This window comes from Lissotriton vulgaris, chromosome 3_1, assembly GCF_964263255.1.
Source record: "Lissotriton vulgaris chromosome 3_1, aLisVul1.2, whole genome shotgun sequence".
NCBI lineage: Eukaryota > Metazoa > Chordata > Amphibia > Caudata > Salamandridae > Lissotriton > Lissotriton vulgaris.
The window spans coordinates 186,830,183-186,849,765 of record NC_141689.1 but is presented as its reverse complement, the minus strand read 5'-3'; the positions used below and the strand labels follow the sequence as shown (position 1 = coordinate 186,849,765).

General features: G+C 44.7%; 1 long non-coding RNA gene across 1 annotated transcript in view; it reads right to left on the bottom strand.

Moving 5' to 3' along the window:
• The window catches only part of LOC147726187 (uncharacterized), a 244,235-nt gene that overhangs the window by 106,157 nt on the left and 118,495 nt on the right, over positions 1-19,583 (bottom strand). The gene's annotated exons all lie outside the window — the stretch shown is intronic.

The following is a 19,583-nucleotide window of genomic DNA, read 5'->3' as shown; positions in this document are numbered from 1 at the left end:
CCCAAAGGACTCTGCCAGCACCGCCAAAGGGGTCATGAAGATATTAAACAGAGTCGGGCTAAGCACCGACCCCTAAGGGACTCCGACCTCCAAGGCGGCACTTCGGCAGAGTAAGAGGGGGCCCAGACCATCTGCCGCGACCAGCTAAATAAGATCTAAACCAGCTCAACACCGCCCCTCTCAGACCGATCTCTTGAAGTCTGCTGAGGAGACCCTCATGAGGGACAGTGTCGAAAGCCGCCGACAGATCTAACATTACCAGCATGGCTCTTCCACACGAATCCAGCACTTCCTTAATGGCTTCATTGACCAATCTCCACTGAGGACACCATTCGCCTGATGAACTCCATCCATTCAGGATCCCCCTCAGACCCTTGCCCTCACCACATCTTCAACAAAGCAGACTCCATCATAGCACCACACCTCCGAGACGTCATCAACTGCTCCCTCAAATCTGGCACCTTCCCAGAAAGCTGGAAACACGCCGAACTCAGCGCCCTTCTGAAAAAACCCACAGCTGACCCCACCGAACTCAAAAACTACCGCCCCATCTCGCTCCTCCCATTCCCGGCCAAAGTCATTGAGAAAGCTGTCAACAACCAGCTCGCCGCATTCTTCGAAGCCAACAAATCCCTCGACTCCTCACAGTCCGGCTTCCGAGCCAAACACAGTACTGAGACCGCACTCATCGCAGCAACAGACGACATCCGAACTCTACTGGACAATGGAGACACAGTCGCCCTCATCCTCCTCGACCTCTCCGCAGCCTTCGACACAGTCTGTCATAACACCCTGTTACAACGACTTAGAAACATCGGAATCCAAGGAAAAGCACTGGAATGGATCACTTCTTTCCTTGCCGGAAGAACTCAGAGAGTACACCTCCCACCATTCAAGTCAGAGGCCACTGAAGTCATCTGCGGCGTGCCACAAGGATCTTCACTCAGCCCCACCCTCTTCAAAGTATACATGAGCCCCCTCGCGACCATCGCACGCCAACACAACCTCAACATCATCTCCTACGCTGATGACACTCAACTAATCCTCTCACTCACCAAAGACCCAAACATCGCCAAAACCAACCTACAAGAAGGAATGAAAGAGGTAGCCGAATGGATGAAGCATTGCCGTCTGAAACTGAATTCAGACAAAACAGAAGTCCTTATCTTAGGTACCTTAATGCCTGGGACGACTCTTGGTGGCCAGAAGCCCTTGGAAAAGCACCCATCCCAACCGATCACGCACGGAACCTAGGCGTCATCCTGGATTCCTCACTCTCGATGACCAGACAAGTCAACGCCGTCTCCTCATCTTGCTTCAACATTCTTCGCATGCTCAAAAAAACATTTCGCTGGATCCCCACCGAAACTAGAAAAACGGTCACCCTCGCACTGGTTACAAGCCGCCTTGACTACGGAAACACCCTTTACGCCGGTACCTCCGCAAAACTTCAGAAAAAACTCCAACGCATCCAGAACGCATCAGCCAGACTCATATTAGACATCCCGCGTAAAGAACACATTTCTGGTCACCTGAAAAACCTCCACTGGCTCCCCGTCAATAAGAGAATAACTTTCCGCCTCCTCACCCACGCACACAAAGCTCTCTACGAACTTGGACCCGAATGCCTCAATTCACGTCTTTCCTTCTACACCCCCTCCCGCCAGCTGCGCTCTTCCAACCAAGCCCTCGCTACTGTTCCCCGCGTCAACAAAACCACCATGGGAGGAAGATCATTCTCCTACCTAGCGGCCAAAACCTGGAACTCACTTCCAATGCACCTTCGCCTCACTCAAAACCACCTAGCATTCAGAAAGCAGCTTAAAGCTGGATATTCGAGAAGTAATTCCCCACCCCTCCTCAATCGCCTTGAGACCCTCTGGGTATGTAGCGCGCTATATAAATTTATTGACTTGACTTGACTTGACCTCCAGAAGTGCCGTCTCGGTGCTTAGATTGGATCGAAAGTCCGACTGGGTGGAGTGCAGCAAGCTATGAGTTTCGAGAAAAGTGGAGAGCACAGTATGAACATGCTTTTCCACTGTCTTTGCAAGAGAAGGCAGAAGGGAAATTGGCCTATAATTGGCATGACTCTCGGGGTCAAGGCTTAGGCTTTTTGAGGAGTGGAACAACCATTGCTTGTTTCCAAACCACAGGGACAACACCACTAGTCAGTGACAAATTAAGAATCGGATTAATCAGTGGGTTCAGAACCTCCGCAGCCCTAGCCAGAAAAGTAGCAGGGCAGGAGTCCGAGGGAGAGCCTGACTTAAGTTTAGAAAGAAGGTCCTGGGAGATAGAGTCAGAGATAGCCGGGAACTCAGAAAGAAAAGGACCAGTTTCAGCTGTTGAATTCAGCTGGTCCCTCGGGATGGTAACAACACTAGGGTCCAAGGAAGAGAAAGAGTCTTGAATCCGCTTGATTTTAGTGGTGAAAAAATTAGCTAACGAAATCACCCATGTCTCAGAAAACTCATGATGCGATGCACTAGCCTTAGGGGTTACAAACTCCTTGACAATAGTAAAGATTTCCCTACAGGAACTTGAAGCCGTCTCAATTCTTGCAGAAAAATAGTTCTTTTTTTTGGCCAAAATGTCCGCATGATAGACCTTAATAGTTGCCCTATAAGTAGCCTCGGCCACCGGATCCTACTGCTGGCGCCAAAGCCTCTCTGCAGCCTTGCAATTACGCCGGGACAGTGCAAGAGACTCCGTAAACCAAGGCGCCGATGTCCGCCTTGTGGATGTCCGGGGCGCAATAGGCGGAGCAAGTTCATCTAATCGCTCCACTAACCACTTCTGTAACAAATCGAGATCCCTCTCTAAGTCACCTGATAGGGGACAGGGATGCTCCAAGCAGGCCTGAGCCAAACTCTCAGGGGTCACCCGATGGTATGCCCGACTAGGGTGCCTAAGATGATTAGAGTTAGCACGGGGTGATTTGCTGGTACCCTGAATCTGAAAGCAAATCAGAAAATGGTCCGACCAAAGGACAGGGACGGGACTAGCCATAACAAGAGGAATGGTAGAAAACACCTGATCAAGAGTGTGGCCCTTGTTATGGGTCGGAACAGACAGATAGGGGATAAGGCCCAGGGGGCGGTGATATCATTGATTTTAATCGCATCACCGTCCGTCCCAGCATCCATGTGTATGTTAAAATCCCCAAGCACAATACAGTGTTCTGTCTTTAGGCGAAGTGCCGTGGTTAGCGCCTGCAGCTCCTCATAAAAAGACCCACGCAGACCTGGTGGTCTGTAGACCAGGAGCCCAGAAAAGGATTGATGAGAAGATAGGGCAATAGAAAAACCAGGGACTCGCAACCAGAGATGGGCGCCAGAGGAACAACCACACATGTGGCAGATCTTTGGACCACAATCGCGACCCCTCCACCCCACCCAATAGGTCTATCCTGTCTAAAAATTACATAATCAGGAGGGATAGCAGTCGCAATATCAGGGTTTGAGGACTCACCTAGCCACGTTTCAGTGAGCATTAGGCATACCGGTTTTTCGACCGTTAGTAGCTCGTAAATATCCAGAGCATGTCTGGTCAAGGAGCGAGTATTAAGTAGAAGGCACTTATAGTTGGCAATGGTCTTGGAGCTAGAGGCCCCGAGCACCGGGGAGTTACCTGGAAGCCATCCACACCACGAAGGGTTGTCCCATTCCGATTCACTGCCAGAGATCTCTACAGGTATCCTGCGCTTGGTAGCAATGTTGTGGAGTATTGCACACACGGCCACAATGCGACAGCAGACCTCAGGCTCGTATTTGAGGGCCCCACCAGTCTTGTGAAGTATGCAGAATCGGCTCTTCAGAAGGCCAAATGTCCTCTCAATACAATTTCTTATGTGTATGTGTGCAGCATTGTAACGCCGTTGCTGTGGTGTGGCAGGGTTGACGTATGGGGTGAGGAGGTACTCACGGAGACCGTAGGCGCTGTCACCTGAATGAAAGGAGTGAGTGCCTATTATGCGCAGTTAAATGGTCACAATGTAGGATTTGGTGGCATGTGTACTTACCTAGTAGGTGTCCTTCGCCGAAGTCTCCCCTTGCCAGTTTTGTGTGCATGCCGCTATAATTGTGTAGCTTTGGGTTCCTTGTGATTGTCTGCCGTATAAACTGAAGATTTTAAATATGTTTTGGTGGCTCAATCAATCAATCAATCAAGACATTTATAGAGCGCACTACTTACCCGGAGGGTCTCAAGGCGCTTGGGGGGTGGGGTGGGTGCTACTGCTCGAACAGCCAGGTCTTGAGCTTCTTCCTGAAGGAGAGGTGGTCTTGGGTCAGGCGCAGGTCGGTCGGGAGGGAGTTCCAGGTCTTGGCGGCCAGGTAGGAGAAGGACCTTCCTCCTGTAGTCGTTCTTCGGATGCGGGGGACGGCGGTGAGGGCGTGGCTGGCTGATCGGAGGTGGCGTTTGGGAGCGTAGAAGTTGATGCGGTTGTTGAGGTAGCTCGGGCCTTGATCGTGTAGGGCTTTGTGTGCATGGGTGAGGAGACGGAAGGTGATTGTTTTGTTGACGGGGAGCCAATGCAGGTCTCTCAGATGTCCGGAGATGTGGCTGTGTCGTGGGATGTCGAGGATGAGTCTGGCTGAGGTGTTCTGGATCCGCTGGAGTCTCTTCTGGAGCTTGGCGGTGGTTCCGGCGTAGAGGGCGTTGCTGTAGTCCAGTCGGCTGGTGACGAGGGCCTGGGTGACCGTCTTCCTGGTCTCGGTGGGGATCCACCGGAAGATCTTCCTTAGCATGCGCAGGATGTTGAAGCACGACGAGGAGACGGCGTTGACTTGTCTGGTCATGCAGAGGGAGGAGTCCAGGATGAAGCCCAGGTTGCGTGCGTGGTCCGTCGGTTTGGGTGCGGTGCCCAGGGCGGGGGGCCACCAGGAGTCGTCCCAGGCGGAGGGCGAGGAGCCCAGGATGAGGACTTCCGTCTTGTCTGAGTTCAGTTTCAGGCGGCTGGTCGTCATCCATTCGGCTACGTCTTTCATCCCTTCGTGAAGGTTGGCTCGGGCGGCGGCGGGGTCGTTGGTCAGGGAGAGGATCAGCTGGGTGTCGTCTGCGTAGGAGATGATGTTGAGGTTGTGTTGCCGTGCGATGGCTGCGAGGGGGCTCATGTAGACTTTGAAGAGGGTGGGCTCAGCGAGGATCCTTGAGGGACGCCGCAGATGACTTCGGTGGCCTCTGACTTGTACGGTGGTAGACGGACTCTCTGTGTTCTTCCGTCGAGGAAGGAGATGATCCATTCCAGTGCCCTCTCCTGGATTCCGACGTTGCTGAGGCGCTGCACTAGGGTGCGGTGGCAGACAGTGTCGAATGCCGCGGAGAGGTCCAGGAGGATGAGGGCCGCTGTTTCTCCGTTGTCCATCAGGGCTCGGATGTCATCGGTGGCGGCGATGAGGGCGGTCTCGGTGCTGTGGTTGGCTCGGAAGCCAGACTGTGAGGGGTCGAGGGATCCATTCGTCTCGAGGAAGGCGGCCAGCTGCTTGTTGACGGTCTTCTCGATGACTATGGCTGGAAAAGGGAGGAGCGAGATGGGGCGGTAGTTCTTGAGTTCGGTGGGGTCTGCAGTTGGATTCTTTAGTAGAGCGCTGAGTTTGGCGTGCTTCCAGCTCTCCGGGAAGGTGGCGGTGTCGAAGGAGGTGTTGATGATGTCCCGCAGGTGGGATGCGATGACAGCGTCGGCCTTGTTGAAGACGTGGTGAGGGCAGGGGTCGGTCGGAGATCCGGAGTGGCTATATCACAATCATTACCCATCCTGAAGGGGATCTGTTGATGTATGATTGGTGGGTTTCATCTATTTTCATCTAGAACTGTGGTAATGGAGACCCGTTCCAAGATGGCCTCCGATAAGGTGCATTAACAAAATACCATGAACGATAATACATGATAAATCTGCTCCGTGCTGGATTGCTGACTTTTTTAAATATATTTTTTAAATATATTTTTAAATATAACTATGCTTTTGTGGTCGATGGTCTGAGGGCCGGTTACTTCCGTATAGGGCTATACGAGATAAGACACGTCTTCACTACCTACACTAAGATGGCACCACGTTTACTTACGTACGACGCCACGGCGTTTTCGACGCTCTCTTTTTTAAAACACGGAAGTAGTGGCATTAGATTCTCGGACGCGGCAGTCGAGTGGGTCGATACGGCAGAATTCCTTCCACGTAATTAAGTAAGTGATACTGCCTGTTTCAAGACTGGTTCTGAGTGTCTTAAGTTTTTGTACGTGTGTACTCTAAATAGAGTGCGTGGTGAATGATACTGATTAAAGCTTCTGGGTTTATAGGTGACGTGTGAAGCTCCTTTCTTTGGGCAGCGATTTTGACGTGTGGGTCGACATAGGTGGAGACACTGTGACTTCATCTGTAAGTATAGTTTTAAGTGATTTACTGTGTGTAAGTGATTTATGATTTATATTCCCTATAATTCGCAGTGGGACAGCATGTCATTGACATGGTGTTGTTATTGGTTGTTTTCAATAGATAATTCGAGATTGGATTTTCAAGTCTTGGGACTTCCGGCTGGAGGTCGTTGGTAAGAGTTTGTGAATCTAGATCCACTGATTTTAAGGCAATAGACACAGTGGTTCTTCTTCTTTTTGGTGGTGGTTAATTTATTAAATACACTTAGGGTAGAGGTCACAGTTCTCTCATGCTAATTACTTTGGAAGCAGGCACATAATTGTTGGTTCCTTTTGGTGTTGGTAGTACAACTCTGTACACTTAAGATGCAGGTTACAGGTTTAATTCTCTTGGGATGAGTAGACGATACCGTTGTTGCAAGGTTATCATGCAATGATATTTATATGTATACTTACTTTTAGACTATATGTGCATCGTATGGTCCATATGATGGTCCTATGGATTATGTTAACCAACGTGGACCGAAACATCGACGCTTGACAACTTTTTGCTTATGGATGTTTCAACATTTGAATTTCTAATAATTGTATTTTGAAAAGTAATTTATAAGACAGGGCAGTGGTTTTCCCATGTTATTAGCAAAAGTTGCCATATACTACTGTTAAATTTATTTTGCAAATTGAGTAGTATTTTCTGTTGCCATATTGTACATTTTGTGTGAAAAAGAAAAAAGAAATTATTTAAATAACAGCATAATAGAGAACAGTTTGAATCTGTTTTTTCCTTGCTTTTTGTACATAATTGATCGCTTATGTGACGATTTTATAATTTAGATATTGATGGTCAAATAATTCCTAGAGGGACATTTTGTATTTTGTTATATATACCCAGTCCTCTTGGGAATAATGGGTGGCTCTGTTTTGCATAAACATTGTTAGCGCAGACGGTTGTCTGCAAGGGCCCTTCTTTAATGAAAGTGGTTATTGTTGTATATAGGTATCAGTCTACTTTGTATGTTAATCTGATGTGGTCATATTTATTTGTATTTATACTTTTGTGTCTTTATATATACACATTCTTGTGTAGCGTCTGTCACTGTTAAGCACCCACCTATGTCTGAGAAAGAAACCCTCACTTATACGGACGACTACATAGCAAAGATAGCGGGTGGTCCCTCATTATTAGGGCCACAAAACACCTGCAATAGTCTTAATACCCAACAATCAGTGGCAGGTAATACGTTAGAACGACTGCATAAGAAACTCATTAGGACTGAGTTACATGCTAAATTCCTGACAGACTGTCTGAGTAACAACATTATGCCGATTGGACTGCAAGTCCGCAATATTCCAGCTATATTTGTAGAGGACGAGGATTACAAAGTAGGTTTCAGCTTTGTCTCTAACAAATGTTCCAGGAGTTGGATGGTCCTGAGTATAGAGACAGCATTGAAAGACATTGATAGACTTAAGTTGGAGATTGCAGAGCTAGAAAAACAGATCAGTGAAGACACCACAGCCACAGATACTGATGAGTTCTTAAAAAAGCTTGATACCGTAATCATTGATTTCCAAAGAAATAACATCCTAAAAAAGACAGAGAAATTACAGAAAGATTTAAAAAACTATAGTAGGGAACGTACTTATCCCTTTCTAAAGAAAGACTTTTTTCAGTCTACTGGGAACCAGACGAAAAAGGGCTCCTAAACACACAACTTTTTCTGAGACTGGTTCCTCACGTTCTGATGAGAGTTTAAATCGGGGGGGCAACGCTAATTATAGAGGAGGTAGAGGACACAATTCTCCCTCTCCTTTTTTAGGCAGGGGCCAGCAGCAACAGAGGGGGCGGTCTTGGAACACCAGGAGAGGTTGGTACAGGAACCAATACACTCCCGGGTTCCGACAGACACGGAACAGTTATTACGAGTGGTAATTTCGGACAAACATATGGAAATGGAAAACAATCAGAATCTAGCTATTGTTCCCATCTTCTTTTTATCTTCTCATATGTTAAGTCATAAGGAGATGGAGGTATTGAGTCATGGACTGTCCTTTGTTCCCACCAACAGGAATGACCCTTTCATGACATGTGTAGAAATGTATAAGTTCTTTAGAACAATACGTCTGAAGTATTTCTTTGCAAATACTCAAACAACTCATGTGACCAACATCAGTGGTTTAAAATGTCCCTCAAACTTTTTTCCACCCACAAATATGATGCCAAAAGACCTTATCACTTTCGAAAGTGTGGTGTTGAATGAAATCCAACAAATGTTTCAAGATAAGAAATATGTCAAGTTTAATTTTTTGAAGGAAGCAAAACTGGTTCTTTAAACGCTTGCCAACCGAGATGATCTTATAGTGAAACCTGCTGATAAGGGGGGTGGGATCATTGTACAAAATAAGACAGACTATGACAGTGAGGTGTTACGTCAATTAAGTAATCCAACACATTATAAAAAATTGAGAGGAGACCCCCACAATGAGAATTCGGAAAGAGATTCAAGCACTAACAACTGTAGGTGTAGAGGGGTTGTGGTTAAGCAAAACAGAATTTGACTACATGAATAAAAATGATTATTCCATTCCAGCGTTCTATATGCTTCCAAAAATTCATAAGGATAGCCAAAGTCCGCCCGGTAGACCTATTGTGGCAGGTTGTCAGTTTATACTTCAACCTCTTGCTGAATATGTAGACTATTTTTTGAAACCCTTTGTCCCTCTGACCAGAGCATATACTCAAGACAGTAGGGATGTAATTGTGAAACTTGAAGGTCAACCATTTGATCCAGCTAGTGACATTTTGGTCACGATGGATATTAATAGCTTGTATACAAGCATTCCACAAGATGATGCCCTCTCAATAATAAATGACATTCTGGAAACACGGACACGCCCACCTCAGGTGCCCACGGAGTTCATAGTCCAATGTGCCAGGATTGCCCTAAATGAAAATTATTTTATCTTTGGAGCTGACTTTTATGTCCAACTCAAAGGAGTGGCCATGGGCGCGATTTTCGCACCAGATATAGCAAACCTCTATGTGGCAGCCTTTGAGGAAAGGGTGATATACAACAATAATCCCTACCTTGATAATTTACCCCACTATTTAAGGTATATTGATGACGTCTGTTTAGTGTAGAATGGTACAGAAGATGCACTACAAAGTTTTCATGAATGGTTGAACCAACAGGATAGCAATTTACAATTCACATTGGAAAGTGACAGAGCTTCCATTAATTTTTTAGATCTGTCCATCTATAATGACAATAATACTTTAGCTATGAGTCTCTATACAAAACCGACATCAAGGCATACCCTTTTGAAATATGATAGTCACCATCCGCGCAGCTTACGCGATAATCTCCCTTTTGGGCAGTTTTTGCGCCTTCGGCGCAATTGCACCAAGAAGGATGATTATTTTTGCGAGGCTAAAATCTTACAATCTAAATTGGTGATGAGGGCATATCCTGGTAGACTGGTGAAACATGCCATGAAGCGCGCTTGGTATTACAATCGTGAGGCGCTATTGACAAAAAAAAAGAGACAGATGGAACTGAGATTGGCACCAAGCCCCTTACATGTGTTACAACGTTTGGTTCTGAGTCACATCAGATTAGGACAATCAGACCCAACAGACCAAACAGGACCAAGCCCTTGTCAAATGAAGAAGCCCTGGCCTTACTCCGATCTTATGAACACCCAGCCTGTGGTAGGGAGGAGGATATCAAAATAGTACCTATTAACTCTAATAGAACGTCCAGAAAGAATGACAGGAAAGCAATCCACCACAACTTACAATATATTCAGCTAACCGCATCCGAATCCAAAAATGGAAATATCGTTAAATCACAGAAACCCCTGAATTGCCTACTACTTAACTGTCGTTCGGCAAATAAACATGCATCAGACATAGCTGCCCTCATCATTAACAAGGAAATTGACCTGGCCATCCTCACGGAAACATGGCTCAGTGAATCATCATCGCCTACCATGGATCTCTTAGTACCACCACAATATAACATCGCCAGGTTAGACAGACCAAGGAAAGTGGGAGGAGGTATAGCTTGCATTCACCGTTCAGAGATCGAGGTCAGCCAATTCCAAACCGACCCCTCGAATCCTGTGAATACCTTGGTCTTAATGTAAGAGCACCAAATAATCAAAGTTGCAACCTGCATGCGTTCTACCACCCACCAGGAGATAACACAAAGTTCACAGAGCAACTGATAGAGATCATAACGACCAACTCTAACGCGGATGCCAATAACATATTCCTAGGCGACTTTAACCTCCACTGGGACGACGACAATGATAAACTGGTTAACTCGCTTAAAGACTTTCTCAGTGAGCTAAACCTTACACAAGCATGCAACCAACCCACTCACTCACAAGGAGCGACCTTAGACTGGATTATTTCAAGAAATAAAGAGGCATCAATCCTCGCTATAGACCCATGTGATTGGTCTGACCATCACGCCAAAACATTTGCGATACCTACAATGAAAAAGGGCAGGACTGTGCAGCCTCGCAAGATCAAGAAACTGATCCGAGACACAAAAGAGGCTAATATTAACTATTGGTTGATAGGTGTTAGAAAGACCTGAAGCCACCTAATAACAAGCAGAATGTCAATGAGCTGACGGATCACTACATAACCTCGATCGGTAATATCGTCAATGACACCATGCCCCAAAAACTGAAAAAAGTCTCAGAGAAGCCAAAAAATCCTTGGTTTAATCAGTCACTGAACGAGGACAGGCGAGAATGGGCGAAAGGAAATGGAGACAACATCCCTCCTCCCCGGAGCTGAAAGCCCTCAGAAAACCCAGAAACGAATATAACAAAAAGATAATCAACTCCAAAAAAGAATTCATCAGAGCTGAACTGGACAGTGCCATAAACAGACCACGAAAACTTTTCGAGATTTTAAAACAACAGTCAAATAAACTAGCCAAAACGGTTCAAGAGAACTCAAAAACTCCCATAAGCTGCGAGGAATTCTCCTCATTTTTCACGGAAAAATCCAAACTGCTAGAAGTTGAACTCACAAGTGCAGCAGCTAACCTTATGACCCTTCCTCCACCCAAAAATGAGGCCATTGTGACAACAGAGGGTCTCCAAACAAAAAATAAGGCAAATTGGGACACATTTGAATTATACGACCAGAGAAAGATCGCCAAAACGCTAGCGGAACTTAGACCGAACAACCACTATCAAGATCCTCTACCGGCAAAGTGTGTAAGAGAAATCAGCCACACTCTAGTTCCGATCTGGACCGAGATAATAAATGCCTCACTTGCACAAGGGACCATCCCTGACTGCCTAAAAACAGGGCAGGTAGTGCCCATCATCAAAAAACCGACAGCTGATGCAACAGACCCGAATAACTATCGACCAGTGACCAACATCCCTCTACTGGCCAAAGTCATTGAGAAATGCGTGCAGGGCCAACTGAGTCAACACATCGATAAGTTCTCACTACTAGATGACTGCCAATCAGGATTCAGAACAGGGCATAGTACTGAAACTGCGATCCTGCATATTGTTGATGACGCCTTACAAGACCTAGACCGAAATCAAGCATGCCTACTGATCCTCCTAGACCTGTCATCAGCATTTGACACGGTAAAGCACGAAGTACTATTGACCAGGCTACAAGACAGGATGGGTTTGTCTGGAAACGTGCTGAAATGGTTCAATTCTTTCCTACAGAACAGGACTCAGCGATTCCTGGTTAACCAAGCAATCTCTTCCCCGCGCCCTAACGCGATCGGGGTCCCACAAGGCTCAACGTTATCCCCAGACCTATTCAACTTGTATGTAGAACCTCTCACGGAGATCCTGCGAAATTCACAGATATCCTATCATATGTATGCAGACGACACGCAAATATACATAAAGATCGCCTCCCTTGATGACATTGACCTAATGAACAAGACACTAAAGAGAGCTTTCCGATGGTTAACAATGAATCATCTGAAACTAAATGCCCATAAAACAAAATTCCTGCTAATTTCACCGACAAGGAGCCAATCTGAGGTGAAGGAATGGACTAAATTGGTGACGGCGCTAAATTGCACCCCGACCCTAGTTAACTCAGCCAAATCACTAGGAATTACGTTAGATGAAAACCTCGACATGAAAGACCACATTAACTCAATGGCCAAGAGCGCCCCTTCCACTTGAACTATTTAAGAAAACTGAAACCCTTTATCTCAGAGGCGGATCTAAAACTGGCTATCCAATCACTAGTTATCTCGAGGATCGAATACGGCTGCACCACGTTAGCTGGCCTACCGAAAACATCCAGAGCACCACTAAAAGCCTGCCTCAACGCAGCGGCAAGACTCATTACGGGAACGAAGAAATTCGATCACATATCTCCTCACCTGAAAGCACTAAACTGGCTACCTTACGAGGCCAGAATTCAAATGAAGGTGGCCTGTATTACCCATAAAGCGGTGCACTACAACACGCCTAGATATCTAGCCAAGACAATTAAGCTATCAGGAGGTAACAGACCAACTAGAAGCGCAAAAGAGTTGCTATTGCGACCAGCCTTTTTCCGTAAGATAAAGACCTATGACCGAGCATTCTCCGGAGCTGCCCCCAGAATCTGGAACTCACTCCCTCCAAACATCAGGAAGATTCAAAATACTGTAACATTCAAACGGGAACTGAAGAGCCACTTGATGAGTAAATACCCTATATAGAGAAACCTACAGATAACTGGTATGAACATGTACGCTAAAAGAGGGTTGTCCTCATCATGAATAATTTGAAGATCAATATCTGACAAATGACTGATTCCACGTTCATGCCTCGGCTAGATACTTTACGGCTACCTCATATATCTGTGATCTTATATCTATATCTCACCGACAAAACTATATAACCTCTACCTCACTTTGTTAATCTATATGATCCTTGATATGAACTGTAATGCTTTATAACCCTACCTCACCGAGCTTGGCTATATTACTATGACACAAGCTAAGCCTTATTCGCCACCTAATGCTAATTGCACAGGCGTTAGGAATATATATATATCTAACCACTTCCTTACAGCATATCGCCTTCTACCTCATATCTGTTTTGTTGTTATAACTGCTATTATAATGTCTATCTGTAATTCTTTCTATGTTAAGCGCTCTGATACCCACGGGTCTTGTCCGCGCTATACAAAACACTATAAATAAATAAATAAATAAATCATTAAGAGCAATTGGCATTTGATCAGAAAAATAGAACCTCATTTGATGCAACCTCGGTTTGCATTCAAAAGAGGCCGAAATTTTGGAGATTTCTTAGTGAAGGCCTATAAGGAGCTAGTATCCACCACTATACAATCACAATGGGGTTTACCACCAGTTACGGGGCATTACCCGTGTGGCAATTGTGTGGCATGTGCGACTACAAAGTCACTGAAAAGCTGTAAGGTGAATGATAAAGAAATCAAACTATTCCATCATTCAAACTGTAACACCAAAAATGTTATTTTCTGTATACAATGTCCGTGCATTTTGTCATATATAGGTAAAACCAAACAGGAAATAAAAAAACGGGTATTACAGCATTAGTCCCGTATAAGGTGTAATGTTACAACAGCACCTTTGGTGGAACATTATCAGCAGACATCACATTTGCCTAATGAAATGCAATGGTTTGTTATTGATGTTATCAAGAGCAACAAACGTTACCATAATGTGGATCGTCTACTTACCCTAAGGGAAAATAAATGGATCTGGATGTGTAATACTGTTGATAAAGGTTTGAATTCTTTGATAGAGTGGCACACGGTGGCAACGTTATAATTGTGTAGCTTTGGGTTCCTTGTGATTGTCTGCCATATAAACTGAATAGTTTAAATATGTTTTGGTGGCTATATCACAATCATTACCCATCCTGAAGGGGATCTGTTGATGTATGGTTGGTGGGTTTCATCTATTTTCATCTAGAACTGTGGTAATGGAGACCCGTTCCAAGATGGCCGCTGATAAGGTGCATTAACAAAATACCATGAATGATAATACATGATAAATCTGGCCCGTGCTGGATTGCTGACTTTTTTAAATATAGTTTTTTAAAATATTTTTAAATATAACTATGCTTTTGTGGTCGATGGTCTGAGGGCCGGTTACTTCCGTATAGGACAATACGAGATGACACACGTCTTCACTACCTACACTAAGATGGCGCCACGTTTACTTACGTACGACGCCACAACGTTTTCGACGCTCTCTTTTTTAAAACACGGAAGTAGTGGCATTAAATTCTCATACGCGGCAGTCGAGTGGGTTGATACGGCAGAATTCCTTCCACGTAATTAAGTAAGTGATACTGCCTGTTTCAAGACTGGTTCTGAGTGTCTTAAGTTTCTTTACGTGCGTACTCTAAATAGAGTGTGTGGTGAATGATACAGATTAAAGCTTCTGGGTTTATAGATGACGTGTGAAGCTCCTTTCTTTGGGCAGCGATTTTGACGTGTGGGTCGACATAGGTGGAGACACTGTGACTTCATCTGTAAGTATAGTTTTAAGTGATTTACGCTGTGTAAGTGATTTATGATTTATATTCCCTATAATTCGCAGTGGGACAGCATGTCGTTGACATGGTGTTGTTATTGGTTGCTTTTAATAGATAATTCGAGATTGGATTTTCAAGTCTTGGGAATTCCGGCTGGAGGTCATTGGTAAGAGTTTGTGAATCTAGATGCACTGATTTTAAGGCAATAGACACAGTGGTTCTTCTTCTTTTTGGTGGTGGTTAATTTATTAAATACACTTAGGGTTGAGGTCACAGTTCTCATGCTAATTACTTTGGAAGCAGGCACACAATTGTTGGTTCCTTTTGGTGTTGGTAGTACGACTCTGTACACTTAAGATGCAGGTTACAGGTTTAATTCTCTTCAGATGAGTAGACGATACCGTTGTTGCAAGGTTATCATGCAATAATATTTATATGTATATTTACTTTTAGACTATATGTGCAACGTATGGTCCTGATGATGGTCCTATGGATTATGTTAACCAACGTGGACCGAAACATCGACGCTTGACAACTTTTTGCTTATGGATGTATCAACATTTGAATTTCTAACAATTGTATTTTAAAAAGTAATTTATAGGACATGGCAGTGGTTTTCCCATGTTATTAGCAAAAGTTGCCATATACTACTGTTAAATTCATTTTGCAAATTGAGTAATATTTTCTGTTGCTATATTGTACATTTTGTGTGAAAAAAGAAAAAAGAAATTATTTAAATAACAGCATAATAAAGAACAGTTTGAATCTGTTTTTTCCTTGCTTTTTGTACATAATTGATCGCTTATGTGAAGATTTTATAATTTAGATATTGATGGTCAAATAATTCCTAGAGGGACATTTTGTATGTTGGAATATGAAGGAGTCATGTGTGCTCCCCGGGTATTGTGCCACTATGCCCGTGATGATTGTCTTAGCGTTGCACACCATCTCGATATTCAGGGAGTGGTAGGACTTGCGGTTCCGGTACATGTGTTCAGTCAATGCATCCTATTACATGTGGGATGTTGTAAAACTGAAGCTTGGTTTGATTCAAGTCCTGTTGGGTGGTCGGGAATGTGATGTAATGGTGTAGCCGGGTCAGCATTGCCTCCAGGAAACTCCTTAGGCAGCGGGACATGGTGCTCTGGGAGATCCCCCCTGCAACGGCAACTACCCCCTGGAAGCTTCCAGAGGCCAGGAGGTGCAGGCTGCACAAAACCTGGACATAGGTGGGCACGGCATTGGTCCTCCTTGTTGGCTGCTGAATCAGGGGGTCTAGGTCACGGATCAGCTTAGTGATCATTGCCCCATTCAGGCGGTACTTGGAGTAGATTTGTTTCGCAGTTTGGCCGAGAAGGGTGTTCCGCTGGCGGAATATTCGCTCCTGGATTCTGCGTCAGTTCCTTGCTGCAGCCTGGAGCCTTCGCCGCCTGACCACCATGTAGAGTCCTGGCATTGTGAGAGTCCTCACGCTCCTACTGTGTCTCCTTAAGTGTGTTTGGTCAGGCCTGCACCTGTGGCTAGTTTTTTTTTTTTTCATTGCAATTTCTTCATGGTTGCCACCTGGTTTGGGTTCTCCTTGAACTGCGTGTCGCAAATAGCGATTTTCTGATTTTTCGCACGATTTTTCATGAATTGCGTTAGCGATTATTTAGCAAGTTTGCAACGCAATTCGCAGAATCCATAGATTCTCGCTATTTCCGATTCGCTATAGGGGTTCCTCCTGGATTCTGAGAATTATTTTGCGATTTCGCAATATTTTATTTGAGATTTCGCAATTTTGTACTTTTTTCTATCATGAATAGCTTTTCTTTGGATTTCGATCGCAATAGCTAATTCGCAGCTATTGCGATCGCAATTTCGGGTGATGAATCTGGCTGTATATCCTTCAATCTAGGTTCTCCAATTACATGAGGAGCAATTCACAGAAATATTACTGACCTCTTACACACTTTTACAACATACTATGCCACCCTAAACACTTAGTATAGGGGGCAACCCCTAAATCTCCCGCCATATTTTGGAGACACAGCCCTGGCGTGGCTGGGAGACTCCCAGAGAGAGTTCCTAGCTGCGGACCTGGAGGAGAATGAAATCACGGCCGTAAATTATACAAATGAAGTCTGGTCGTGCTCCAGGATCTGACGGGTTGCCAGTGTAGTTTTATAAAACATACGTAAGATAGCTAGTCCCTATATTTAAAAAAGTATTTGACGAGGCAAGTGAAGACGGTATACTCTCATCAACCATCAGAGAGGCCATAATCACCTCTTTGCTTAAGCCTGGTAAACCAGCCGACCACTGAAAATCTTACCGCCCACTCTCTTTGATTAATTGTGACACCAAAATTCTTGCTAAGGCCTTCTCAAACAGGTTAAATTTATTGATGAACAGACTAGTATTGCCCGATCAGTCCAGGTTCATACTTGGGCGTGAGACATTACGTAATCTCCGGACATTATTTACTGTTTTAGAAGACATTGACCCAGACATAGCCGCAGCAGTATCAGTGTTTCTCGATGCCACCAAGGCGTTCGACTCTATAGAATGGGATTATCTGATTATGACCCTGCGATATATGGGGATGCCCCAAGGTTTCCTCAAATGTGAGAACTCTTTTATTGTCAACCTACTGCCACAGTCCTCCTCAATGGTACTTGCTCCTCTCCATTTGCAATCACAAGGGGAACTCGGCATGGTTGCCCGTTATCTCCAATACTATTTGCCCTAGCTGTGGAACAGCTCCTGGCAAAGCTGAGGCAACACCATACGAAACAGGCTATAGCATACCCTACCAGACCTTCTAATATCACTCTACGTGGATGATATAACTCTCTACCTTAAAGGGAATACTCAGGCATACATATTAATTGGAGTAAATCAACCATATTCCCTCCTACTGACAAGGTTATACCCTATACACTTGATTACCCGCTAGAGTAGCGCAGCAATGAGGTTAAATATCTAGGGATCAAGATCACTAGGGACAAAAGCGAACTGGTGTGTACCAACTGCGGTAGGAACCTAGAAACCTTCACAGATTCCATCACATGCTGGATAGCAATGCCGATATCCATGGCAGGCGGATTTTGTTTGCCAAAATGCTCAACCTATTTACAAATATCCCATATAATCCGGGGAAAACCTATTTCAGGGCTCTGCACCCTTTTTCTCAGGGGGGGTTGACGCACTGTATCTTGAACTCTATTCCTATTGCGCACAAGCACACTATGCAACTTACTGGTTCCATACACCCCCTATATGCCACACCTATCATTATCACGCTCAGAATGGGAAGCTGACCTTGGCACAACAGTTTCAGACAAACAGTGGGAATTTTGATGTAGGCAAATAGAGGCGATCACAGCCAATAGCAGGCTAAGACTAATCTACTATAAGTTTTACATTGTGTATACTACACCCTCAGCAAACTGCATACATTTCAGCAATAGGATAATGACAAATGGCGAGGTGTGTGAGAGATGGGGCTGGATTTTTACACATGGCATGGTGCCCAGTAATATATGAATACTAGCAACATATATTCAAAGCTATGTCACAGATGGTGGGCACATCACTTCAGATATCTCCGGTCACCACCTTACTAGGTTACACAGATGGAGTTGAAACTGCACATAAGAAATATTTGGCTCTGGGATTTTTGATAGCAAAATGCAAAGTTGCATGTAAATGGTGTAGGGGTCGGGCCCATAAATTCAAAGACTGGCTGCAAGATCTGATAATGTGGCTGAAGCAAACATTCTCGTATGCAGAATTACTCCCACCTACCTCCAGGCCAAGAGATATATGGGATCCCCTGAAAGCTTACCTTCTGTCCACATCAGACGATATGCGGGCTCATGAGATCACAAGGTCGAATGTGGGAACCCTGACACAATCACTAGCTAAAGACATTAGTGTGTCCCCTTTCTGGCGCATACGTGGAAAATAAAGATATTAGTGTAGTAGGAATTTAACCAGCATGCATATATATCACATGCCGCCATATAGGTTTGTAATGTCCAAGAATCAATACGACTGTAACTAGGATGAAATTGATGTGTAATACTAACTGCCAATATATGATGTAATATGATGCTGTGAACGTGCGCCGAATGAACTATACAATGCTGTGAACGACTGGGGGTATTTTTTTCTTTTGTTGTTTTGGAATATGTTCAATAAAATAAATTTAATTAAAAAGAAATATAATAAAGATATTTCTCCTCTTTACACCTCACCTGGGGAGGTGTAGCATTTTGGCAGATTGAATGAATGAAGGGATTTGTAAAGCGCTTGGCTACTACAAGTGTCCTAAAGCTAAGGCAAAAGGCTACCAGGGGATCCCAAACACTTTAACCCGTGAATAGATACGTTTTCAGTTGTTTGTGGAACAAATTTTATCTGGAATACATTGTAGGGGCAAGGGGAATTCATTTAATGTTTGGCTTCCAGTACAGAGTTGGCAGATCCGCCCCATTCCTATTGTTTGGTAAAAGGGATGGACTGTAGGCAGCTGACTCAAAAGAGTATTTTAGAGCAGTGTGGGGTGTAATGGCTGGATTTTCTGTTTAGATGGGATCAGCCCCCAGGGGCCCCTATGACCCAGCCAAAACGTACTCACCTTCCGTCCTCAGGACCACCTATCCAGGCACCTGGTACCTACCTGAGGATAGGGAACT